The 19707-nt window shown below is 45.5% G+C and overlaps 1 protein-coding gene across 1 annotated transcript in view; it reads right to left on the bottom strand.

Annotated features, from left to right (window-relative positions):
* LOC124805076 (allatostatins) overlaps window positions 1-19707 on the bottom strand; it is a 523572-nt gene that overhangs the window by 203905 nt on the left and 299960 nt on the right. The gene's annotated exons all lie outside the window — the stretch shown is intronic.

The following is a 19707-nucleotide window of genomic DNA, read 5'->3' as shown; positions in this document are numbered from 1 at the left end:
CCTCCCCATCGCACCCCCCTCAGATTTAGTTATAAGTTGGCACAGTGGATAGGCCTTGAAAAACTGAACACAGATCAATCGAGAAAACGGGAAGAAGTTGTGTGGAACTATGAAAAAATAAGCAAAATGTACAAACTGAGTAGTCCATGCGCAAGACAGGGAACACCAAGGATAGTGTGAGCTCAGGAGCGCCGTGGTCACGTGGTTAGCGTGAGCAGCTGTGGAACGAGTGGTCCTTGATCCAAGTTTTCCCCCGATTGAAAAGTTTGATTTTTTATTTTCAGACAATTATCAAAGTTCAGGCTCTCACACATAATCAACTTCGCTCTCCAAAATTCCAGGACATGTTCAGATTTGCTTAGACATATCCAGGATTTGACGGTCTACACACGGAAAAATTTGAAAACGTTAAAAACATATGTTTTGACAGAGCACAGGGAAAACTGTGCGACTTTGAAACTGTTGCATTCATTTGTTGCAGTTTATGTGACAAACTCTTATGTTTTCATAAATTTTTTGGGAGTGATTATCACATCCACAAGAAAACCTAAATCGGGCAAGGTAGAAGAATCTTTTTACCCATTCGCCAAGTGTACAAGTTAGGTGGGTCGACAACATGTTCCTGTCATGTGACGCACATGCCGTCACCAGTGTAGTATAGAATATATCAGACGTGTTTTCCTGTGGAGGACTCGGTTGACCTACGACCTTGCGATCAAATGTTTTCGGTTCCCATTGGAGAGGCACACCCTTTCGTCTACTAAAAAACGGTCGCAAAACACAGACACTAAACTTATTACAGTGAACAGAGACGTCAATGAACGAACGGACAGATCATAACTTTGCGAAAATGAAGAAAGTAAACTTTTCACGCGAGGGAAGACTTGAATGAAGGACCTCTTTTTTTTTTTTTTTTTTTTTTTTTTGGGCCGAGACTCGAACTCGGGACCTTTTTTATTTTATTTTATTTATTTATTTCTTTTGCGACCCCTACACCCCTTTTTTATTTTTTCCTAACAAAAGAAATAAAACAAAATCGTAGCCATCCCTACGGGGCACCGCCACTTGTGTCCCTGCCAAACAAAAATGACTCTTAGCTCTTCAGGCGTTGTTTTCCGAACTATACGTATCCACCCCCCATCGAAAATGTGAAGAAACTACACTATACGGGACTAACGTGTGTGCATCAGCCCACAAAAACACGATGAAAGGAATGGGGGAAGGGTATTTCTAGTAGGGTGCGGAAGATATTTTTTTATAAATTTATATTTATTTTTATTTTTATTTAGTTATTTATTTCATTTTTTATTTATATAGATATCAATGTGCGAACAGTCGTAGTTAATCAAGCCTGGAAAACTAAAACAGAATGAAGACACCATCGAAGATAGTAAACATAAATAAAATGAAATAAAGCCACCACTTCGTAGTTAGGCTTCCCAGAGACTGCGCCCACTGATAAAGATTGTTCAATATATGATCGTTTGCAGTTCGTTCTGACCTCATCTACCATTGCCTGGAACATTCCAGCTACACGGCGGGCTATGAAAGGCACTCCAGAGATAGTTTGCGAGGCATTGTCGATATCTAGTATGCCCGGAAATAGCATGATGTCTTTCTTGCAAATAGAGCCAGAAGTCAAGTAAATTTTTGTGTCCGTCGCGACAGAGGTAATGGACCGCATGTCCACGTATCCAGGTGACAGAGTTGGTTCGAGCCGTGGGGTAAAATGTCTCACGCGGAAACAATAACGTGCGTGCAGATATGTGCTCCGGCCTAACTCGCAAGAGATAAGCCAGCATCTGCCGCACAAGGTGCCAAACCGGTTTCGCCTCTCCACAGCTGAGGCGGTGCTCGTCAGAATCTACTGTATTACAACCCACACAATTGGGAGATTTTGCCATGTGGATATTGTAGAGACGTTTTTGCGTCACCAGCTTCCCATTAACGACGACGTACCATTGGGAAACAACATCGGAATCAAGCATGGCATCGTGTACAGTCTTCCACACCACGCGCCACCGTACGTCAGGATATTTTAGTTCGACCACATTTAGGGGACGGCGTTGCTGCATGTCGTGATATAGGCGTCGAGTTGTGGCCATTCACGGTGTCGTGAGCGCTACACTGCAATAACCTTGTTCTAAATAGAAACGTTCTATATAAAAGAGAGGCGCTGGGATGTCCTGTAATGGCACGGGCGCTCTTAGTGAAGCAGGTCGTAGCGCCGTCAGAAGCAGACTCGTGAGGCTCATAGGACAACGGCGCAGCAGACATAAATGTGAGCTAACATAGAGGGCAATGGCTCTATCATGGACGTTAACTAGGCCGAGACCACCTTTTTCCTTGGGGAGGGTAAGAGATACGTATCTGATCGTCAGTAACATACCAGCGGTGACGAAGTATCCCAGCGCTGCCATAATGCTACGAGCCAAGGGTTTCGGAATGGGTAGCGTTTGGGCGATATGCGGTATGCGGGACGCAAGGTATACATTGGCATAATACGCCCGCTGAACGATGTTGAGGGATCGCAAGCGCTGATTTGCAATTCCGGCTCTAATTTGGTTAAGAAGGCGTCGATAATTGAGCGTCGTCGCGCGTCGCATGTCGTTCATGAAATCTAAGCCCAAGCAGCGTACAGTATCACAGAAGCGTAAGGGGGCAATGTGTTCCTGCGGTAGCCCAATCCCGATGCTCAAGGCGACGGACTTGTCAACGTTGATTTGGCTACCAGAAGCTGAACCATAGGCTGCAATCCAGTCCAAAGCCGCGGCCATGTCGTCAGCTCCAAGTATGACGATCATCAAATCATCCGCATATGCGGTGCAGCGATAGATGAACCCGCCGAACTGTATCCCGGTGAGCCTGTCTCGGAGACCACACAACAAAGGTTCTAAGGCCAATGCAAATAACAATGTTGATAATGGACATCCCTGTCGTACTGATCGGCGGATCGGCATGGGTGCCGTCAGTCTTCCATTAACAAGAACTCGAGAAGTAGCACCATGCAGAAGGCGTGTCAACACTGTGATAAAGGGGTCGGGGTATTCCATGCGCCGTACAACGGCGGTGAGGAAAGTGTGGCCCACACGGTCAAAAGCCTGGCTAAAGTCGATAGACGCCAGGGCAGCCGGCAAACGTCTCACCCGTGCAAGGGAGATGAGATCCCTGTAACGACATAACGCAGTTCTGATGTTGTTGGGTCCCCCCAAGGACGTCTGATCGCTGGACAGGACGTGCAATAGTGTGCCGCGCATACGTTCTGATAGCAGCCTCGAAAAGATCTTGAAGTCGCTGTTCAATAACGTTAAGGGGCGATAATCGCGGACATGATTCCGTCCCTTCGGCCTATGGATGGGGACAATCAGACCTTCCAAGAACTGTGCAGGCAATGTTAAACCCGGGGACATCAATTCCTGACAAATTTCAATCAAACACGGTACCAACAGTAGTTTAAAGGCTCGATAGAACTCTAATGGTAATCCATCGATTCCTGGTGATTTATGGTGAGCACCTTTATCAATGGCATCGAGCACTTCCTCTTCTGTCACTTCTTCCAGTAAAATCGGTACCATGTCTGATGGAACTGTACCGTGGACATGTGCTGAAACGGTGTCTACCGTCGCCATATCCGGGAGCACTGCTGAATAAAGTTGAGCGTAATGCCCATAGAAGGCTTCTGCTATATCTGCTTGTTCTACCATGTGTCGACCGTCGTCCGTTATCACGTCGGTTACCAGTGCCCTACGGCGCCTCCTGCGTTCTAGGAGCATGTGGTGCATAGATGGCCTTTCTGATTGTATCATGTCTGGAGCACGCGACCGTATAACAGCGCCCCGTAAATGATGACGTGCTAAGGAGACGAGCTGCGCTTTCGCGCGATTGACTATGATCTGCCTGTCAGGTGAGGGCTCCATAGCAAGACATTCCCGTAGGACGGTGTAATAAAAGTTTTCCGTGCTCCTCCTCCATGCCGCAGCTTCCCGGCCGTAAGCCATGAAGGTGCGCCTAAGAGCAGGCTTCGCACATTCAATCCACCAACTGAGGGTCGATCGGTAACGACCACGACGCTGTAAGGACGCGTTCCACGACTCTTCGAGAGCACTTTTACATGCCGACTCGTCCAGATGGGCGACGTTCAGTTTCCAGGGGGGCCTACTGCGCCACACACGTGCAGGTTGGAGAGCAATGGTGCAAATATAGGCTGTGTTGTCGTTGAATGCAGTGGGCCAGAGCTCTGCTCCTCTCGTCGCCGTCGAAAGGGTGCTTGTGACATAAATCCTGTCTAACCGACTTGATGAATGACTTGTATAATGGGTGTAATCAGGAGCAGGGCCATGGATGTGGCGAAACGTGCCGATCAGGTGGAGGTCACGCACTAGCATTTCCAATTCCGCACACGGGACGTGATGTGGCTGCTGACCAGACGGAGATAATGTACAGTTAAAATCTCCTCCGATCACCATATCGTCTATGCGGCCCATAAATAGAGGCGTAATATCTTCCGAAGAAAAGCGGGCCCGATCTCTCCGTCTCCCTGATCCTGAAGGGGCATATACATTGATGAGTCATACACCGTTGACAGTCACTGCCATGGCTCTTGCACTCGGTGAGTACAGTACGTCCGTAGCCGCCAAGCCGTCCCGTAGCAGGACAGCCACACCACAATCGGTAGAAGAGGCGTGGGAGATGTGGGCGGTATATCCGTAGAAGTCAGGGAAACTAGCGACACATACTTCCTGCAAGAGGGCCACGTCGATGTCCGCCGCATCGAGCATGCGTTGTAGCATTTTCAGTTTGTGTGGTGCCCTTATCGGTTGATATTGATTGTGGCAAGGCGAAAGGTGTGTTGCCTAGCCTCTTCACCTAGGGTAGACGCCATGGCAATCGAAGACAACCGCAAGAGATGCCGGACCCACCGAACCCGTTACAAATTATGAGTCGTTCACGCTAGGAGTGGCATCCCCAGTGCCACCCTCTCCCCTGTCACCCGTGCCCTCTCCAGGAAGTTCCTCAACATCGTCCGACCACGCGCATCGTCGTCTGAGCGTACGTGAGGGGCAGGATTGTCGTCACCGTCGGGGAAACAGAGAGCCCCACTGGTGTCTGCGTAATTCTACGTTGTAAGCAGCTCGATCGTACATGACCTTCCTGCCCACATCCGGAACAAGTATGGGTTGACCGTCGTACATTATGATTGCACGACAGCCACCGATGTTCAAATAGGACGGCACATGTTTGTTGAGCTCGAGTTTAATTTGGCGCACACCATTGTAGACCTTATACATCGAGAAAGTTTGCCACTTTTCTGCAACGTGTATGATGACGGTGCCATATGGTCCGAAGGCGTCCTTGACAACTTCATCTGGGACCTCGAAGGGGTGCTCAAAAACCCTTACAGTCCTTAGGCCCATGCCTGCATGATCCACCGTCACTGTACCGATATGCCCGTCAGAATGTTTGAATCTGAGTGAGTTCCAGTATTTAGACACCACTGTCGCGCAGACCTCTGCACTGGTCATTTTAACATAAACCACGCTCGCCGCTATAGAAAAATGTATTCCGACGACATTCGCCGGATCGAAACGTAGATCGTCCCGTATGAACTGTTCAATTTCATAGGCTCGAGGACGCGCATGATCTGGTTGGAAAGTAATTTTGATCGTATCGTGGCGCCATGTGTGTGCCATAGTCGCACTGAACTTGGAACAAATACAACTCGCGCCGCGAGAAGGTAAACACAAGCAAGCGCTCACGGTCGCGCACGGCGGGGCGCAGCGGACGTCCTCGCCCCACCGCAGCCGAAAGCAGACTGAAAACAATTTCGCCCCCGGGTGTAACCTCTCGTTTCGCAGCTGCTCACGCTAACCACGGGACCACGGTGCTTCTGAGCTCACACTATCCTTGATGTTGCCTATCTTGCGCAGTTTGTATGTTTTGCTTATTTTTTTCATAGTTCCACACAACTTCCTCCTGTTTTCTCGATTGATCTGTGTTCAGTTTTTCAAGGCCTATCCACTGTGCTAACTTGTAACTAAATCTGAGGGGGTTGCGATGGGGAGGTTCCCTTGTAAGTGTACCACTTAGCTGTAACTATCTTCTGTGTGTCCAATTGAACACGCTCCACAGTTTCACTCGCTTTGGAAAAAATATAATTTTCTTCCTTGCTCATCTGTATTTTCTGACAGCTACTGGTGGGACGTCATCTTCAAAGATTCAAAATTTTTTTAGTAGCGGTCGGCACGTCATAATAGTACAGATAAGTCTCGGCACCTGTCACGATATTATTCAGCTACTGAGATTGTCCCTTAGTAAAGTTCTTTAACGTCTCACGGCACCAAGTCACACGTCATGTCATCTGCTGTTTCATCAATCCACGCGGCACCCGGAGACAACACAGTTTCTTTATTTGCAAATGATCATGCAAAATCGAACGACTTGGTGGTCCATTTGGCTCTAAACATTCTGTCTGCTTATGGGTCACTCTCCTGTCATCGTCTATCATTTTCATCACAGCATCAATGTTTTACTCTGTAAATGATGATCGTGGTCTTCCCGTCCTCTCAGCGTCCTCCAGAGTGAAATTTCCCCTTTGGACTTCTCTGTACCACCTGAGTATACAGGGTGTTTCAAAAAGGACTTTACAATTTAGAAAATTCATAGCTAACACTTGGTTCAAGAATCATAAAAGAAGGTTACATACATGGAAGAATCCTGAATATACTAAAAGGTATCAGATAGATTATATAATGGTTTGACAGAAATTTAGGAACCAGGTTTTGAATTGTAGGACATTTCCAGGGGCAGATGTGGACTCTGACCACAATCTATTGGTTATGAACTGTAGATTAAAACTGAAGAAATTGCAAAAAAGTGGGAATTTCAGGAGATGGGACCTGGATAAACTGACTAAACCAGAGGTTGTACAGAGTATCAGGGAAGGCATAAGGGAACAATTGACAGGAATGGGGGAAAGAAATACAGTAGAAGACGAATGGGTAGCTCTGAGGGATGAAGTAGTGAAGGCAGCAGAGGATCAAGTAGGTAAAAAGACGAGGGCTAGTAGAAATCCTTGGGTAGCAGAAAAATATTGAATTTAATTGATGAAAGGAGAAAATATAAAAATGCAGTAAATGAATCAGGCAAAAAGGAATACAAACGTCTCAAAAATGATATCGACAGCAAGTGCAAAATGGCTAAGCAGGCATGGTTAGAGGACAAACGTAAGGATGTAGAGGCTTATCTCACTAGGTGTAAGATAGATACATCCTACAGGAAAATCAAAGAGACCTTTGGAGAAAAGAGAGCCACTTGTATGAATACCAAGAGCTCAGATGGAAACCCAGTTCTAAGCAAAGAAGGGAAAGCAGAAATGTGGAAGGAGTATATAGAGGGTCTATACAAGGGCGATGTACTTGAGGACAATATTATGGAAATGGAAGAGATGTAGATGAAGATGAAATGGGAGATACGATACTGCGTGAAGAGTTTGACAGAGCACTGTAAGGCCTGAGTCGAAACAAGGCCCCGGGAGTAGACAACATTCCACTGGAACTACTGACGGCCTTGGGAGAGCCAGTCCTGACAAAACTCTACCATCTGGTGAGCAAGATGTACGAGACAGGTGCAATACCCTCAGACTTCAAGAAGAATATAATAATTCCAATCCCAAAGAAAGCAGGTGTTGACAGATGTGAAAATTACCGAACTATCAGTTTAATAAGTCACAGCTGCAAAATACTAACACGAATTCTTTACAGACGAATGGAAAAACTGGTAGAAGCCGACTTCGGGGAAGATCAGTTTGGATTCCGTAGAAATGTTGGAACACGTGAGACCATACTTACCTTACGACTTATCTTAGAAGAAAGATTTAGGAAAGGCAAACCTACGTTTCTAGCATTTGTAGACTTAGAGAAAGCTTTTGACAATGTTGACTGGAACACCCTCTTTCAAATTCTGAAGGTGGCAGGGGTAAAATACAGGGAGCGAAAGGCTATTTACAATTTGTACAGAAACCAGATGGCAGTTGTAAGAGTCGAGGGGCATGAAAGGGAAGTAGTGGTTGGGAAGGGAGTGAGACAGGGCTGTAGCCTCTCCCCGATGTTATTCAATCTGTATATTGAGCAAGCAGTAAAGGAAACAAAAGAAAAATTCGGAGTAGGTATTAAAATCCAGGGAGAGGAAATATAAACTTTGAGGTTCGCCGATGACATTGTAATTCTGTCAGAGATAGCAAAGGACTTGGAAGAGCAGTTGAACGGAATGGACAGTGTCTTGAAAGGAGGATAAAAGATGAACATCAACAAAAGCAAAACGAGGATAATGGAATGTAGTCAAATTAAGTCGGGTGATGCTGAGGGAATTAGATTAGGAAATGAGACACTTAAATTAGTAAAGGAGTTTTGCTATTTAGGGAGCAAAATAACTGATGATGGTCGAAGTAGAGAGGAAATAAAATGTAGACTGGCAATGGCAAGGAAAGCGTTTCTGAAGAAGAGAAATTTGTTAACGTCGAGTATAGATTTAAGTGTCAGGAAGTCGTCTCGCAAAGTATTTGTGTGGAGTGTAGCCATGTATGGAAGTGAAACATGGACAATAAATAGTTTGGACAAGAAGAGAATAGAAGGTTTCGAAATGTGGTGATACAGAAGAATGTTGAAGATTAGGTGAGTAGATCACATAACTAATGAGGAGGTATTGGATAGGATTGGGGAGATCAGAAGTTTGTGGCACAACTTGACCAGAAGAAGGGATCGGTTGGTAGGACATGTTCTGAGGCATCAAGGGATCACCAATTTAGTATTGGGGGGCAGCGTGGAGGGTAAAAATCGTAGAGGGAGACCAAGAGATGAATACACTAAGCAGATTCAGAAGGATGTAGGTTGCAGTAGGTACTGGGAGATGAAGGAGCTTGCACAGGATATATTAGCATGGAGAGCTGCATCAAACCAGTCTCAGGACTGAAGACCCCAACAACAACAACAACAACAACAACAACATATAAATTAATTCATAGTATCTACAGAGGTGATTATAGTGTTATTTTGTAGCGAAAGACAGCACGTTTTGTCTCGTGTATTTCGCTAGTGCCGAATCGCAACGTAAGGAGCACTAGCGGCATTTGGATTAAAGATGGCTGCCTTCACTGGACCCGAGCGTGCTAGCTGTGTGTTTGGTTTGAAGAATCGAAGTCAGCGACAGTAGTTCAGCTTAAGTACGCTAAAGATCCTCCTAGTAGACTTACAATTTACGAGTGGCATAAATGTTTTGTAGAAACGGGGTACTCTGTAAAACGGGAAATCATCAGGTCGTCCAAGCACATCTGACGACGTTGTTGAGCGAGTGAGACAAGGTTTTGTCAACAGCCCTACGAAATCGACGCGGCGTCCACCTCGCGAACTGCAAATCCCACATACGACTGTTTGGCGTGTGTTGAGAAACCGTGTGCATTCGAAACCGTACAGATTGACGATCGTACAAGCAATAAAAGATACTGATAAAATTGCTCGCGGATATGTTAACTCGATTAGATGGGGATGAACACTTCTTGGACAAAATCATCTTTTCTGACGAGTCGACTTTTCACTTAAGTGGCAAGATTAACGCACATAATTGTGGCATTTGGGGCAGTGAAATCTACATCAAATTTTGCAACGTGTTCGTGACGTGAACGTTTTTTGTGCATTCATTAAGAAGAAAGTGAACCATCAATGGGATAGTGTACCTGGATATGTTACAACAATTTTTGATACTACAGATTGATGAGGATTACCAAGAACGAAATGTTTACTTAATGCAAGTTGGTGCACCACCCCACAACCTCTCTGACGTCCAGGATTTTCTCAGTGACCGCTTTCCAGGTCAATGGATTGGCCGTGATGCGCCAGTTGTATGGCCCCCACGTTCCCCAGACCTGACACCACTCGATTTTTTTAATGCGGATTCATCAACATATCGTGTTTGTACCTCCTGTTCTGTACCAGCTTCTCTACCTAAAATTTACGCCGCCACTGAGGATGTTACACCTGAATGCTGCAGTGACTTTGGAAAAAAATTGACTTCCGATGGAATGTGTGCAGGATAACCAACGGAAGCCACATACAACATCTTTAGTTTACGGTTTAAATATATATATATATATATATATATATATATATATATATATATATATATATATATATATATATATATGTGTGTGTGTGTGTGTGGTTCCCTACAAAATAACACAAAACCGAACTCTTATCTTCTTTCAATAAATTTACACGATTTTTTAAAGTTGCAAAGTCCTTTTTGAAACACCCTGTAGTTGTGCGATGTGGACACACATCACCGACTGCAAGAGTCTTCAAAACACTGGTCTATTTTTAAACCACGCGCGAAGCTGTACCGCGTACCACGATGCCAAAGCAACAAGCACTTCAAGCGAACCCTGCTAGTGTACGACTGCACCCACACACTTGGCACAGCGACTCTAATGCAGGTATGAAGTATGATCAGAACACAGCAACAATCATCCTCCTGCGATTTATTGTTGCGTCGCATTGCAAAACTTTCCTAGTACCCTCCGATGTAGGTTACTCAGCATCGTCTACAACTAGACAACTACACAAGAAAGAATATATATATGGTTGTTGTGGTCTTCTTCAGTCCAGAGACTGGTTTGATGCATCTCTCCATGCTACTCTATCCTGTGCAAGCTTCTTCGCTTCTTCATCTCCCAGTACCTACTGCAACCTACATCCTTCTGAATCTGTTTACTGTATTCATCTCTTGGTCTGCCTCTGCGATTTTTACTCTCCACGCTGCCCTCCAATACTAAATTGGTGATCCCTTGATGCCTCAGAATATGTCCTACCAACCGATCCCTTCTTCTAGTCAAGTTGTGCCACAAATTTCTCTTCTCTCCAATTCTATTCAGTAGCTCCTCATTAGTTATGTGATCTACCCATCTAATCTTCAGCATTCTTCTGTAGAACCACATTTCGAAAGCTTCTATTCTCTTCTTGTCTAAATTATTTATCGTCAACATTTCACTTCCATATATACCAGGTGATCAAAAAGTCAGTAAAAGTTTCAAAACAATAAACCACAGAATAATGTAGATAGAGAGGTAAAAATTGACACACATGCTTGGAATGACATGGGGTTTTATTAGAAGGAAAAAGTTCACAAAATGTCCGACAGATGGCGCTGGACAGCAGAACGTCAGTGACTGCGCGTGACAATCGTGTATAAAAGGAGCTGTAATGAGAGAGAGAACCAGATGCGCCAGCAGTCGCAGCATATTAGATGTTACCTGAAAAGGCGGTTTTAGTGAAGCTATATTATCAGACTCATGAAAGATTCCTTGCGCGCGTCGTTTGGTGATGATCGTGTGCTCAGCCGCCACTTTCGTCATGCTTGGCCTCCCAGGTCCCAGACCTCAGTCCGTGCGATTATTGGCTTTGGGGTTACCTGAAGTCGCAAGTGTGTCGTGATCGACCGACATCTCTAGGGATGCTGAAAGACAACATCCGACTCCAATGCCTTACCATAACTCCGGATATGCTTTACAGTGCTGTTCAGAACATTATTCTTCGACTACAGCTATTGTTGAGGAATGATGGTGGACATATTGAGCATTTCCTGTGAAAGACATCATCTTCGCTTTGTCGTACTTTGTTATGCTAATTATTGCTATTCTGATCAGATGAAGCGCTATCTGTCGGACATTTCTTGAACTTCTGTATTTTTTTGGTTCTAATAAGCTATGTGTGTCAATTTGTACCTCTCTATCTACATTATTCCGTGATTTATTCAGTTTTCAAATTTATACTGACTTTTTAATCACCCAGTATATAATGACATGGCAAAATGGTCATAGCGAAAACGAATTAGTTTTTTTAGAAAATCAAGAAAAGTGACAGACGTCAAGAAATTAATTAATAAAAACCAGACAACACCGAACAGAATTACATGTCCATATTACTGTTGTACAGACCCTCATAGAATTTACTGGCAAAAAAATTTCAGGGACATTTATTCTATTTCATATAAATTTTATAGAATTCTTTAAGCCGATTTCTCTCAAGTAGTGCCTTTCTGAGTTGTATCACTGTTCTTGGTGGGGGCGAAATGTTCATTATTAAAATTGTTCTTTTCATGAGACATTACTTTTTGAACCAACCTCGTACTGCTGAATGGCAGGCCACTGCAGTTTGGTAAGGAGGAATGTGAAAGCGACACCAGTCTTAGCTCTAAATTGAGACATTGCAAGACAGCATTATGCGCAGACGCTCGGCAAGCCGTAAACACGCTCGAATGAACAGTGTCAGTGAGGGCTGGGGCACGGTCGACGCTCGTGGAATGCGCGGCAGACAATGGGTGGCGGCACTTATATCTGGGAGGAAAGTCTGTGAAAAGCGGCGCGGGCTGGGTCCGCCAGGCGAACGCTATCCGCGGCGACGTCTGCCCCCTTTGTCAGAGCAGCTTTCAGAGACGGCCGCAGCTGATATGGAAAAGCGGGCTGCGGGAGGGGAAGCACGACAACAGCCCTGGCGAGAGACGCGAGCCGTGAAACAAAGCCGCCCGGCAGAGATCAGCGCTCGTGAAATTGTTTTCATGAGCGCCGAGGAAAGGAAGAGGGCTGCGCAGTGTCGCGCCAGTGTTTGACATTTAGGGTATCAAACGCACAGGGGAGGAGGACCGGGAGCTAAAAGAAAGGAAGATAAACACCTGTCATGTCTTCTCGACGATGGTAGGGCAGACGTAAGTATCTGATGGTTTTTAAAGTACAGTGACCTGTGGGCTAGTGGTGGTCGGTATTGTGAACAAAAGGTGTTTCTGGAGGACAGGAGCTATGCTCAAGTCTGTGCTCCGTCAACACGACTCCTGGCAGACTTAACTCCTGGCCACAAGGCCTGTCGGATTCCACTGTCAGGGCCGGTAAAATGATGAGGCGGCACATTGCAAGACGGCAACCCGTTGCAACGGCGAGCGACGTTACTTCATGCCGAGCCCTGATGCCGTGTCGCTTCAGCCCCCTACACGAACAGAGGCGTTGCACTATCACAACAAAGCTGTGAAAATTTGCCACAAAAACTCACCTCGCTGTCCCAGCACTGTGTGTGTCTTCGACTGCTGCCTACGCCGAGAACTACAGCACGCCAGCCTGTCGGTCCGACGTAGGTTATTGAGCGTCGTCTACAACTAGACAACTACACAAGAAAGGAAATATGAGTACTCTACTGAATTACAGACCCACATCGCAAACGTCGATTTGCAGTAGAATTTTGGAACATACGCTGTGTTAAAACATTATGGATTATTTCGAAGAAAACGATTAATTCACAAACAGCCATCATGATTCAAAAAATATCGTTCTCTTGAAACACAACTAGCTCTTTGTAGTCGTGAAATAATGAGATCTGTCGACGAGGGATGTGAAACTGATTCCGTGTTTTTAGATTTCCAGAAGGCTTTGCACACACAAGGGACTACTAATCAAATTTCGTGCATATGGAGAACCGTCAAAGTTGTGCGACTGAATTCCCGATTTCTTGCCACCAAGGTCACAGTTCGGTTAATAGACGGAAAGTAATCAAGCAAAACGGAAATGTTGTAAGCCGGCCGCAGTGGCCGAGTGGTTCTAGGCGCTTCAGAATGGAACCACGAGACTACTACGGTCGCAGGTTCGAATCCTGCCTAAGGCATGGATGTGTGTGATGTCCTTAGGTTCGTTAGGTTTAAGTAATTCTAGCTTCTAGGGGACTGATGACCTCAGATGTTAAGTCCCGTAGTGCTCAGAGCCATTTGAACCATTTGAAATGTTGTAGACCCTCTGCTGTTCCTGATTTGCATAAACGATTTAGGAGACAATCTGAACAGCCCTCTTAGATTTTTTGCAGACGATGTTGTGTCTTGTAAAATCATCAGATGATCAAAACCAATTGCAAAAATAATATAGAAAAGATTCCTATATGGTGAAAAAAGTGGCAGTTGACTCTAAATAATGAAAAGTCTGGAGTCATCTACACGAGTATTCAAAAAGAATCTGCTAAATTTCGGTTACATGATAAATCACAAAAATACGAAGCATGTGAAATACTCATTGATTACAATTACGAATTGAAATGATTACGTAGACAATGTTCTGTGGAAAACGAACTAAAGACACCGATTTATTGGCAAAACAGAAAATGCAACAGTTCTACTAAAGATCCAACAACACGCTTGTCTGTCATTAAAACAAAGGCGTTTTTCGTTGCGGTAGCATCTTTTCATTAAGTGTGCTCCTCCGAATGCGAAAATATTTTGTTGACACCCACCTACGAAAGGGGAAAATATCATCGTAACAAAATAAGAGAAAGTGGAGTTGCCCGGAGAGCGGATCTTCCTGCCCACTTTTAGAGACTGGAATGCTACAGAAATACCTTGAAGATGGTTCGTTGAACACTGTGCCAGACACTGACGTGTCAACGGCAGCACATTCATGTAGATGTAGAAGAAGCTGCTGGTCTGTGGGCCGTATCAGGACCAGATGCTGTCATATGGACAGCGGTATCCCCCAGGCCATCGTCAACCAGTTCCTGGGCATCTTCAGACTTCGCAGTCGACGCCTGGGCCCGTCTCTTGCCTGACCTACTACAGCCGCTCGCTGTCCGGCGCACACTCGTCTTGCTGCCGCAGGAATGCCTGAAGCCACACGCCGCTGACGCTGCCACTCTCCTGATGCCGCCTTCTTGCCCGGCGTTCACCACCGAAACGATACGTATGGCTGTGTACGAGTTCTTGCTAAGAAACAATGATGTTTATGTCGAACCATTTCTGACTACACGATCACTGGGGAACTGTGTCTTCGCACCCAACGCTCTGATTACCATCTCAGTAGGCATCCTAGCTTTTAACTATGGAATTGACCAGTGGACTATTCTGGCAACGTGAAACCCAAAACTAATGGGCTAGTCGTCCCTCAACCTGGCTGAAGACCAATATCCCTAACCAGTTTGCTGCAGAGTTCTTGAACATATTCTGGGTTCTAATGTAATAAACTTACTTGAGTCAGAAACATTTCTGTCCACGAATTGTCACGGATTTAGGAAGCATCTCTCATGCGAAGTCATGCGAAGCCCTGCTTGCCCTTTCCTCACACGATATCCTGCGAACCGTGGATGAAGGTCAACAGGCAGATTCCACAACATTCGATTTCCAGAAAGTGTTTGACAAGGTTCCCCACTGCAGATTGTTGACGAACGTCCAAACACATTGAACAGGTCCCCAGATATGTGAGCGGCTCTGAGACTTCTTGAGTAATAGAACCCAGTGTATTATCTTCAACGTTGGTATCGTCGGGAATGCCCCAGAGAAGTGTAATATACGTAAATCCATCCTTGCATTGATCCACTGTGCTTTCTAGAGAGACGAGATCAACCAGGGAATGTCACGAAGACATTTCCCAGACTATAACTCGCTCTTCTCCTGCCTGGAACCTTCTGCTGATTGTCGAAGAATACATGCTTCCAGACGTTTCGCGACGTACACGCCAATGTCCATCTGTCCGATGAAGCAGAAAACATGACTCATCTGAAAAGGCTGCTACTTGTCACTCAAGGGACGTCCAGTTGCGCTACAAATTCCAGTGCTCGTCGCCAATGAACATTTGTCAGCATGGGTACATGAACGAGAGGCCTACTGCGGAGGCCCATACGCAGCCCCATCGCTGAGTCAGAGCTGGCAGCCCCTTGGTTCACCTTGGTCGTCAATTGCTCGACAGTTGCCCCCCTATCCGCCTGTACATGTCTCCGATGTACGTATCCTCTCTGAATGGCAGCATGTCATCTGCCCATGTACCAAAGGGGAACGTTTTAGTTGTTACCGCTATCCTACATGCTGTATGGGTGACGTGTGTAATGTAGAAAACATAATAATGTGAGTGCATCTGGAATTATATAAAGTGAGTCAGCCAGCACATATAAAGCAACATTGTCAAAATTCTTGAGGCACAACATATTCCTGAAATTACGCTGGGGTGAAGTATTTTAGTAGGTTCTTACATCAGTCGCCTGTAGCTCTTAAGTTCTGCTAGAACATCGAAAAAGTAGTTTTTTGGCGAGGTGCGCGAAGCTTCAAGATGCCTGTTAGGTCTAGCGAAATTTAACTGATATTAAGTAACGTCTGAAGATGATCAGGTGATGAACGAAACAGGTCAGCTTTAAATACACTTGCCTCACGACCTAGATTGTTTTGTAACTAATTTCAAAAACTATATGGTCTCAATATCACCTTTATCAGAATCTTTGATAGTTTATTTTCTTGCTATTCTATACTCCATGCATGTTTTTATTTCAGATTCAGTAGGTTATTGCACAAACGATTGCGTGACAACATTAAAATTATATTCTGTGGTAACAGACATTGTCCTACTTGGACGAGGAAGACCTGCTACCGACATAGTCTCTTCATATATTAAATTTACTTTGCGAATACCTTGACAGTTTGGAGGCTAGATGTTTGTAAAACGTTCGAAAAACAAACCACTAACATCACTGTAGTTATTGTCACGTTTCCACCTTGTTTGAAAAACAAATACACCGTATTCTGTACTTAACTTTGTATTCGTTGTTTCTCAGATAACAACAGACAACATAACTCAAGTAGCTAATGCCAGTTGACTTATGGGTACTGCGCATTAGCCAAGATCACTGCTGACCACCATTTCATTAGGAAAAAGAAAATATAAGGCTTTCTGGTGACAGCAGACTTATGCCTCATCATGTATTTTCTTCTAGTATAGCTATTCCATATACTCCAGCCGGCCGGAGTGGCCGTGCGGTTCTAGGCGCTACAGTCTGGAGCCGAGCGCTATGGTCGCAGGTTCGAATCCTGCCTCGGGTATGGATGTGTGTGATGTCCTTAGGTTAGTTAGGTTTAATTAGTTCTAAGTTCTAGGCGACTGATGACCTCAGAAGTTAAGTTGCATAGTGCTCAGAGCCATTTGAACCATTTTGAACCGTATACTCCTCCCGTTATTCCGGCTTCCCTTCTTTGCTTAGAACTCGCTTGCTATCAAGATAAATAGGACGCCGATAATATCGTCCTTGAGCGTCCCTTGGCAACACACACGAAAAACAGGATTGAAAACTACGAGTATTAATAAAATATTTATTTTGCGATTTGTTGTCATTTAATGATGACCTACGATTTATCTTCAAATTTGCGTGTTACAGTATTTGTAAACTTAGAGAAAGCTTTTGACAACGTTGAATGGAACACACTCTCACATATTCTGAAGGTATTAAGGAAAAGATACAAAGTTCTAAATGTTATCTACAATTTGCACAGAAACGAAACTGCAGTTGCAGTTGTCGAAGGATGTGAAAGGGAAGCCATAGTTGTGAAGGGAGTGAGACAGTGTTGAATCTATACACTGAGAAAGCAAGCAAGGAAACCATAGAGAAATTTTAGAAAGGGAATTAAAGTTCAGGGAGACTAAAATAAAAATAAAGTAAAATAACATAAAACAAAACAGGTTATGGACTGTAGTAAAATTAAATCAACTGATTTAGGGGGAATCAGATTAGGAAATAATATGCTAAATTTAGTAGATGATTTTTGCTATTTTAGCAGCAAAATGATTGACGATGGCCAAGTTAGAGGGGATATAAAACGTAGAGCGGCTATAGCACGAAAGGTATTTCTGAAAAAGAGGAATTTGTTGACATCTAGTAAACTCACCGGACAAAAACTTGCTCATCCCAGTTCGCACGCACAGCTCAGTCGTTAAGCTTGTACAGGTGGCACACTGATCGAGTCACGAGCTCAACCGCGCTAGTATCGCCCCTACGTCAGCATAAAGCAATAGTGGTCACTGAGGTATTCACGTTTCAAGCGGACATTGTACGTGAACGTGGGTAAATGTAAGGATGTGACAGAGTGACAAGAAAAAATAATCGTGTTGGCCGTGTTCATGGCCATACGGTGTGTGAAGGTGCTGGATTTGTTGGTGTTTCGTGGTGGACTGTTGAACGTGTCTACAAGCGCTGGTGTATGACACCTGTCACGAAACACAACGCCAGAATTGTGGTCCGAAAAAGATCCTGACTGAGGGGGAGCAGAGGCGCGTTTCACGGCTTGTGAAACAAAATCGCTTCCAAACTGGGCCAGTAATTGACGGTCCTTCTGAAATCGTTAGCGATAGAACGTAGCTACGGGAACTGCGTGAAATGAATATTAGGAGCCGGGCACCTCGCAATAAGCCATTGATGCTCCTATTTTTCATGACGACAACGGCAAAGTTCATCGGGCTGGAGGAATAAGTGACTGGTTTTCTGAATACTCCTCCATCCTACTGCGTCTCGAATGGTCCGGAAAATCACCTAACTAGAACCCATGGAAAAACTGTGGGACGTGTTGGAAAGCGTACAATACGCCGACATCAGCATCCCCGAATTTTTGTATAATTGGGCATTCGGACCCTCAGCGAGTGGCTTAAACTGGATGGTCTTACCTGTATAACCTTGTGGGCTCACTTCCTGGCAGAATTCAGACTGGTATCTTCATCTACATGTTCATTTATATTGATCCAATCCGTCTTGCGGCGCGTGGCGGAGGGTACCCAGTAGCACTACTAGTCATTTCCTTTCCTGTTCCACTCGCAAATACACTCCTGGAAATTGAAATAAGAACACCGTGAATTCATTGTCCCAGGAAGGGGAAACTTTATTGACACATTCCTGGGGTCAGATACATCACATGATCACACTGACAGAACCACAGGCACATAGACACAGGCAACAGAGAATGCACAATGTCGGCACTAGTACAGTGTATATCCACCTTTCGCAGCAATGCAGGCTGCTATTCTCCCATGGAGACGATCGTAGAGATGCTGGATGTAGTCCTGTGGAACGGCTTGCCATGCCATTTCCACCTGGCGCCTCAGTTGGACCAGCGTTCGTGCTGGACGTGCAGACCGCGTGAGACGACGCTTCATCCAGTCCCAAACATGCTCAGTGGGGGACAGATCCGGAGATCTTGCTGGCCAGGGTAGTTGACTTACACCTTCTAGAGCACGTTGGGTGGCACGGGATACATGCGGACGTGCATTGTCCTGTTGGAACAGCAAGTTCCCTTGCCGGTCTAGGAATGGTAGAACGATGGGTTCGATGACGGTTTGGATGTACCGTGCACTATTCATTGTCCCCTCGACGATCACCATTGGTGTTCGGCCAGTGTAGGAGATCGCTCCCCACACCATGATGCCGGGTGTTGGCCCTGTGTGCCTCGGTCGTATGCAGTCCTGATTGTGGCGCTCACCTGCACGGCGCCAAACACGCATACGACCATCATTGGCACCAAGGCAGAAGCGACTCTCATCGCTGAAGACGACACGTCTCCATTAGTCCCTCCATTCACGCCTGTCGCGACACCACTGGAGGCGGGCTGCACGATGTTGGGGCGTGAGCGGAAGACGGCCTAACGGTGTGCGGGACCGTAGCCCAGCTTCATGGAGACGGTTGCGAATGGTCCTCGCCGATACCCCAGGAGCAACAGTGTCCCTAATTTGCTGGGAAGTGGCGGTGCGGTCCCCTACGGCACTGCGTAGGATCCTACGGTCTTGGCGTGCATCCGTGCGTCGCTGCGGTCCGGTCCCAGGCGACGAGCACGTGCACCTTCCGCCGACCACTGGCGACAACATCGATGTACTGTGGAGACCTCACGCCCCAC

The sequence above is a fragment of the Schistocerca piceifrons genome, chromosome 7, assembly GCF_021461385.2.
Source record: "Schistocerca piceifrons isolate TAMUIC-IGC-003096 chromosome 7, iqSchPice1.1, whole genome shotgun sequence".
NCBI lineage: Eukaryota > Metazoa > Arthropoda > Insecta > Orthoptera > Acrididae > Schistocerca > Schistocerca piceifrons.
This window is presented reverse-complemented; position numbering and strand designations above follow the sequence as displayed.